The 8,533-nt window shown below is 35.3% G+C and overlaps 1 protein-coding gene and 1 long non-coding RNA gene across 3 annotated transcripts in view; one reads left to right on the forward strand and one right to left on the reverse strand.

Annotated features, from left to right (window-relative positions):
* pan (transcription factor pangolin) overlaps positions 1 to 8,533 on the reverse strand; it is an 826,450-nt gene that overhangs the window by 558,292 nt on the left and 259,625 nt on the right. The window lies entirely within an intron of this gene.
* Positions 1 to 8,533, forward strand: part of LOC108373071 (uncharacterized) — a 15,465-nt gene that overhangs the window by 3,670 nt on the left and 3,262 nt on the right. Inside the window, exons 2-3 of the long non-coding RNA XR_001848928.1 lie at positions 1,273 to 1,278; positions 2,825 to 2,834. This is a non-coding gene — a long non-coding RNA (uncharacterized LOC108373071). The remainder of the gene's footprint in view (positions 1 to 1,272; positions 1,279 to 2,824; positions 2,835 to 8,533) is intronic.

Here is an 8,533-nt window from a genome sequence, read left to right on the forward strand (position 1 = left end):
GTTTTTACATATTAATCTACTTCATTGTTTTATGTTATACCATAAATGTTATGTTATCTGATATACATGTGGACTCACTGTAATGTCCTGTCGAAAATACAACCCTGTGCTCTGCATTTGGGTACGCAAAAATGCATCACTGACGTTCTGCATTGTCATGATTGCCTATAAATATTCATGTAAGCATTGAAACCGAGCTCATTTTCATTTTGCATTCGTACGCGCTAGTTCGTTCAATACTGCTTTGGACAACTGGCCTTAATAAAGCAAATAAAAGAAAATACAAGAACACGCGTTTATTTTAATCGAAGCACTGCAATTTTGTATGCGACTCTCGTCCGGATTATCGGACAGGTCCATATAAAGGAGTGGTTACGGTCGCTACCAAAAATTATTAGAATTCGTTGGCTTAGCCAATCCTATGCACTACAATCTAAGGAAAAGCAAGAACAACATTTCACCGTTAATTTTTTTTTAATTTTTTCCCCCATTTGCTTCCATATAACGAATAAACACAATTTATTTTTATATGGAAGAGACCTGTAACATCTTTAAAAAAAAAATTTAAAAATCACCGATCATTTTTAGCCATTTGAAACTTGTAGTTTATTATACTAGAATTCAACGGAGTACAGAAATTAAAACTTTTCCAAGAAATCGAATTAAAAGCTCGAAATTTTGACGAATGTTTGTTGATTTTTAATGTTACCCAAAGTTTGAAACTTTGATTTACACGGGTTTCGATAAAGAATAACTAAAAATTAAATAACAAAAATAATAATAATATGGTAAAACCAGTCAATATGTGGTGCGGCTATAATTTTTTCGACCACTGTATATGCATAAACGTATATCTGTATGCATATTTTGTATATGTCATGTATAGAAGTCGTAGTTAAGTAGAAGTTGCTGTAGTTTCATTGATGGAGGAGATCAAAATTTGCAGATTTATAGAACTCCAATCTCCCGCACTAATTTCATTGGTGTTTACCGTTATACTTACGGTAGCGTTCAAAAATTGAGGTACGTATCAGCACTAGCACTAGCACGAGCGCATAGGAATGAATAAAATACTAGCAAAGCAAGTATAAAAATCCTTTTTAACGTCGTCTAATCCCCAAGGATAGTATACTTTAACAACAAAAGAATATATGATAAGATATTAAACGGAAGAAATGCTCAAGCGTACCCAGTTGAACTGCCTAGAAATTAAAAAAATACCCATTTTCAGTATTTCTCGCATTAAAGTTTATAAAACAAAATTTGTATAAGGGTTTTGTAACTTTCCACTAATTTATTTGTAATTTGTTACCAATTATTCTGTCTCTTCGTTTATTTGCGCCGCTATGAACATTTAAATATTTCCGAACCGTCTTTCGCTATAGGCCGTAATTTCAAGTACACCATGACTCAGAGTTCCTAAACCCTTTAGACAGAGGTTGTTAAATGATTTATTAATAGTACTAAAACTATTTAAATTATTCGAACGCAAATCATTAACACCCTATCCAATACAACCAGATGCGCACTTTTCAATCGTCTTAAGGTAAATATTAACGCATATAGTAGAGCTGGAAAACTATCGATGGCACTATCGATAGTATCGATGATTTTTGACCATCGAAAACATCGATGGTTTTGTAATCACTATCGATACATACATTATTCAGTAACATACTCATTTCAGAGCGCAAATGCTGCTTGAAGCCAAAAATAGTTGATAAACTTTTGTTCCTTAACAAAAATATCGACAAATTTTAGGAATTTTGATATTTTTTTCAATAAAAGTTGTTATTTTTAATTGTTGGACGTTTTCAATCAAAACTATCGATAGTAATATCGATGGTGTCGACATTTTCGATAGTATCGATACTATCGATGGTTGTGACTAACGACTATCGAATCTATCGATGGCCACGACCATCGATAGTTTTCCAGCTCTAGCATATAGTGTAAATAATTTCGTTTCCAAGGTTTTACTAACTTCTTAAGGCGTGAAAAATCAAAGGAAATCAACAAAATATTTACATATGTAAAAAGCAACGTGATTAGGAGAAAAAATGCCAATAAATATGCTAAAATTTTAAATTGTTTAAGTTTATCAGAAAGAAGACCAAAATTTGCCATTGTCCTGAAACGATTTCAAAATCGGACAAAAAGTGTAAAAGTTATAGCCATTTCAAAACCTGCGGCGAATGTTAAATAAGTTGGGTGAGAACTATGGTATTAGGCCAAAAGATTCTGACTTGGCTTCAGTTCACCTTTTGAAAACGCAAGCGTTATCCAGAGTTGCGTTTTCGGCAACAGGCTAGATTCGAGAGGATGCTGAAACTTCGTCTGAACATACCCAATGGGAAATTTATCTAACTATAAGTTCACTTGAAGTTGATTAGGAAGGAACTAAAGGTCATTATTATCTGTATATTTTCTTTGAGGAAAGCGAAATAGTCAAGGGTAGCTACCTCTGCATCAGATGTCAACTAGCTTGTAACTAACTACTTTTGTATCAATTAAGAAAAACATAATAGTTTTTTTTTTACTTTTTTATTTATTTACTTCATCTTATTAGATCACATATTTGTTTACATATTCTGCAGTAGGTGGTCCCATATTCGAACTCCCTCAGACATAACTTCAAAGTGGTAATATAAAATTTCTATCTTCCTTTTATTTTCCCCCAATTCGAAAAAGTATTTGTGAAGTGCAGAAAGAAAGTGTATTCAAAGTAAAATTTGTACGAGGATATTTAAACAGAAACTTGTTTAAAGGAAACAATCACCCGATTACTGCATTACACCTGTATTGATTTCCAACTAGTTTCAAGTTAGCTTTTTGTAGCTAACTACAATTTATATATTTTATAGAAATCCCGCAAAAAAGCTAACTACAAGTTGGCTATTTTTTATCAATTGATACTTTTTTTTGCAGGGTAGCTACATATTTGTAACGCAGGAGGACTATAACATCGGCGGTACGGATTCAGGCCTAGTCAATGAACCATGGAAGCAACAATTAAAAGCGGAGCGGTAGCTAAAATTGTTTACTTACATATACATATATAAGTATACACGCAAACATTTTCAATAAGTGATGGTATAGAAAAACAATGAACTCTGGAAAAAGCTAATATTTTATCCAACCAAAAACCTTTTTGTATAAAAGGGGAAATATACGACACCAGCTTGCTGGCTCTATCAAGTGATTATACCCAAGACCGATAGAATACAATATTGCGCTGATTGATGTGAAATTCGGGATAGTAACGTGATCAGTATGTATATGTTTTGCATATGTACATGTATATGTATTTCACACAGACAATATACAAAATCTCCTATGACGTCATATTTCTGGTAAAATTTTCAAGAGGGAGTTAGCGGTATCACAATCAGCGCCACCTTCTGTATTTGTTTCACCATGGATTGTACCATCAGGCTCGAAGCATATAACTTACCAGCATGCTGGTACAATATTTATTTCTTTACAAATGAGTTCGAGGAAAGATCGAAATGATTGGAGCCGAAATTTCATAATTTTTCTACCATTTTGTTAAACATTATTTTTTTATTTATTTTTTAATTCACAACTGCAATATCGTGAACTTAATCTTCCACAAACACGGCTTTGACACATAAAGGGCAAGAAATTTACTTTTTAATTAGAAAGTTGAGCTAATTTCACCACTCACGACACCAGCATGCTGGTACAACCATAAAATTTTCAAATAGTTTTTGAAGTCGCACCAGCAGCTGGTACAATCACACCACAAGAACATACACGGTCAATCGACTTGATGGGCCATTTAACAAATTAAGCATATTAAGGCCGTAAACTTATTTATTTTAAACTATAGTTAAATCGTTAATAGATAAGTTAACAGCCCTAATAGTTTTACAGTATGTACATGTGTATAAAATCGTAAGGAACATACAATACACATAATGTATATATGTCAGTCTTTCTTAGTTTAAAAATTCATCTCTTACCTAAATGAAAAAAAAATTTGATCAAATTAAGCATACTATACAACTTTTTCGTGTATGAATAAATTCTCCAAAGGGCTAAAAAAGGCTTGGGACAATTTTAAATTTATGTGGCCAAAAAAAGTATGTGGTAGCTAAATCTAGCCACCAAACGGCTAAAACGGCAACACTGATAATATCTACACGGGAGCAGCGCTCTAACATATTTACATATCTTCAAAACTCGGTGGCACTTTAAAATGAACGGATGCAGCGCAGGACTCAATTCTCGGCTCAACTCTTCGAAATATAAGCTACGATGATATAAGTGCAGGAGTGAGCTGTTGAGCTCATTATGTGTTGCGGGCCCCCGGTGGTACTCAAACGCAAACGGTGGCTGCAGGGCATCCTCCAGATTTTAGTTTGTTAAAGTTGTAAACATAACCTAATTTAACAGGTAAAAACTTAAAAAAAAAAAAAAAATTTCGATTATGTTAGGTCTATCTTAAAACAAATGCTTTGTAAATTTATTGTTAGGTCTATCTTAAAACAAATGCTTTGTAAATTTATTGCCGGTATAATTTTTTCGTTTTGCAGGATGAGCATTGAATGAAGAAAACCTTTTTAATTTTTCACAAATATATATCTGATTGATTCAGAAAATCAATAGCGCAAAATACAAATATTTTTCATTTCAACGAAGTTTTTGATAACGTCATCGTGATTAATTTGCCAGAAACCGTCATTTTTATATTCATTTAAGCCGAAATCGTAATTTTTGATAGTCGGCAAAGCCAAAAATTGTTGGCGAACATGAGAGAAAGTTCTTAATGCAACTTCTACATTTGCGCAGCAATCTTTGACAAAATAAACAAACAAAAAAGTCGGTAGATCCGCGTGTCTTCGCTCATAACTTTTCCATCCAAATAATTTTACGCACAAACATTTATTTATCTCTAACAATTTTATACTTGCGGCTAACATTACCTTACCTTCGAGCCTGTCTACGTAATTTGTTGAGAACCTATGACATAAACTTGGACATTTTTTAATGCCTGATGTTTGAGATCATTTTTAGGCATTTTATAAATATTCTACCAGCAAAATTCTACGTGTTGAAAACATTTCTTAACGGCCAGTATAAAGCCTGGACCTTATACATAACGGGGGTGATGTTAAGGCGATATCAGAAGGCATCCTGTAGCTGTCCGGGGTGTAGCAAGTCTGTATCTTCGTCCACTGCATCCTACTTGTCCCCGGTGACCATAAAGGTGTTGCACAGTTTAGAACCGGTCGGACAATTGTCTTATATGTTGCCAACAACGTTTTTTGCCTTTAGCTCAAGTGCTGCCGCCGCACGATTTGAGGGCTCTGTAGCGGCTTTGTGTGCTGAGAAATAGAGCAGGCAACCGAAGATCAACTGAGAAATTTCGGGTTATTCACCGCCATCGACGTGAATACCCAGCTGTAGTCTGACCTGTTTCGTCAACGTGGTTAAAATGGTTGAAGAGAATTTAGAGGAGAGAGTTAGGCTCCTTGCAGTGAGGAAGTGAGAAAGTTCAGAGAGGTAACTGTTTACTTTTGAGCACAGGCCATCTAATTCCATTGCCGAACACCAATATCGAACAATCGTCCGCGTTGAGATGATGGAAACTACCTCTGGTGGTTAGGAAAGCTTAGAAATATGAAAATTAAACAGACGAGGCAGAGAATACTGCATGTGGCTCCCTGCTTAATTTTCTTTGACTTTGACGTTTAAGACGTCCGACCCCCTGTAGGAGAAAGGAAATCTATTTATTAGCATTCAAGTAGCGGGAAATGACAAAAGTTGTGGAACGTCTTCGACAGATCCAACGTTACTAGGACTGTTCTCTCACAGGGGCGGTTTCAGCTAAGGCCACGAGTTAACTGAGCGTTTATGGTGTTAAGTGCGGTGGTGCTTCTGTGCACTTTGCGCAAGCCATATTGATACGTATAGTTAGGGAGTGAGAAAGCCTCTAGTGTCTTCGCTACGATGGAGAGGTGTGTTATCGGGCGAAATTTTTGTATGGGTTCTATACATGAAATAAGATCACACGTGTTCGAGGATTTTTTTTCGGTTTTTTCTTTGGAGATATGATCTGTCAAAGTTTGCCATTTTTCGTGATTCTGACTAATCATGTACTCCTTCAAATCGTTCAAATCATTGTTATTAATAATTTATCGTTCGGTATTAAAATTTGACCAAATTTCTTTTGTGTCTGATCACGACTTGAATTTCTGTTTACTTGATATTAATTTTAATGATGTTAGCAAAGAGAAACTGTATGTATATCGAGACTTCCGATCGATTGATTTGGATGCTTTGTAAAATGAACTGGACAATGTAAACTGGTATGACTGTTGCTATTTCGAATCCGTGAATGAAAAACTTGAATATCTAAACAACAAAGTATTATCTGCGTATAACACGTATGTTCCTCTACGCTATAAAAAAAACTACCACATGTACTTGGTTTAATGGTAAATTGCGGGAAGCCATCAAGTCCCGTACTAAGGCTTACCGCACTTGGAGGAGAAACTATACAACAGCTAGCTGGGATGCTTTTCGTGTAGCTAGAAATAGAGCCACCCTGGTAGCTAAGGCAGAAAAGTGGAAATACTTTGCAGTCAAACTCGATCCTTCTCTCCCCTCTGGTAAATTATGGCGGAATATGAAAAATCTCCAGGTACATGCCAAGGACAGAACTGAGTGTATGTTAGATGTTGAAAGTCTGAATGATGTGTTTCTTTGTAGTTCCTACGTATTCGAGCGTACCTTTTGCATTTTCCTCCGTACCTGAATGTGATGTGGCTAGATGTATCCTAAAAATAAACTCCAATGCGGTTGGCGAGGATGGTCTTCCAATTCGATTTATTAAGCTAGTTATGCCGTTCATCATAAGTCCACTGACACACATCATTAACCACTGTTTTACCACATCTTGTTTTCCAAAGTTATGGAAAGCCGCTTCCATTTGCCCAGTTGCTAAAATCAAACGTGCGTGCTTGTGATTTCCGTCCAATTAGTGTTTTGCCTGCCTTGTCAAAAGTGTTTGAGTCCCTAATGCCTGAGCAAATCATGTCACATATGTCCGAAAAGAACTTGTTATCTCCTTTTCAATCAGGTTTTAGAGCAGGGCATGGTTGTTCAACTGCGATAGTAAAAATTCTTGACGACTTGCGAATTGATTTCGATAATGATGATGTTTCCCTCCTGTGCCTTCTTGACTTTTCCAAAGCATTTGACTCCGTAGATCACACACTACTCTGATCTAAACTTTCATATTATTTCGGATTCGGTAAAACTGCACTATCTCTTATGAAAAGCTACCTAATAGGTAGAACCCAGCGTGTGAAGGTTGGTTCAGCAACCTCTAGAACTAAATTCGTAACACGCGTTCCTCAGGGATCTATTTTGGGCCCTTGTTATTTAGTGATTTCATAAATGACATATTCATGACATGCCAATATGTAAAAATGCATGCATATGCTGATGACATCCAGATATATTTATCGGGTCCCTCTAGGGATTTGGACAGAATCACATTTGATTTGAATATGGACTTATCATCAATCTCGCATTGGGCTGCTCTTAACGGCCTTTCTCTTAACCCTGCGAAGTCGTATGTTCTACCTGTTTTTAAGACAAAAGTCCCTTTTAGCAGTATTCCTTCAGTTTATCTTGAAACCAATCCCCGAAACTATCCTACAACTTCCACGCCCATTTCTAGGGGTTTGTCGCCTTAAAGAAATATCTTGCCATACAAATATTATATCTGGGTAGGTATTCTATCGGAATCCGCCATAAAATTTTACTTTTTGCAAAAACCCGATGTTTAACACCTTACCAAATATATCTTAACATACGTTTTCGAAAAAAATTACAAATAATTGTTGATTCTCACAAAATAAACCATATCGTCATAAAGAAAAATATGTTCAAAATAGTTCTTCAAAAACCCCCACTTTTTTGAACCACGTTTTTTATGGAGAATTAAACAAGGATTACGAGGTATAAATCCCTAATGTACTGGTCTTCACTATGCAAATCAGCTTCAAAAAGTTCAACTGTTAATAGCTACGTTAGCTTTAGGACAATCTTGACCACCTTATATACAGAAATGTTAAACCCGTTTCTTAGCTTTAAAATGACGTTAAGATGAAGTCTCTACGATCAGCAGAACCCGGGATATAACGAATTAAAGAAGTACATGATTAGTCAGAATCACGAAAAAATGCAAACTTTGACAGATCATATCTCCGAAGAAAAAAAAAGAAGAAAGAAATTCCTCGAACAAGTTTAGCTTATTTCATGCATAGAACCCCAAAAAAAAATTGAGACGACTCCGTCCGACTTAAAAAAGAATATTTTCAGTTAATAATTGGGAGTGTGTTTTTGCGTTAAAGTTAAATGAATATTTTTAATATTTTTATTGAGCTTTGTACCACGATTGTTTATTAGGAAAAATTGAAAAAGCAACAAAGTCTAAGCGGTAGAAGTTATAGCACTATTTCGGAGATCACCACATCTCCTCATCAGACTTCTTTTT

This window comes from Rhagoletis zephyria, unplaced genomic scaffold (genome assembly GCF_001687245.7).
Source record: "Rhagoletis zephyria isolate East Lansing unplaced genomic scaffold, Rhagoletis_zephyria_1.1 Rzeph_scaffold_00004, whole genome shotgun sequence".
NCBI lineage: Eukaryota > Metazoa > Arthropoda > Insecta > Diptera > Tephritidae > Rhagoletis > Rhagoletis zephyria.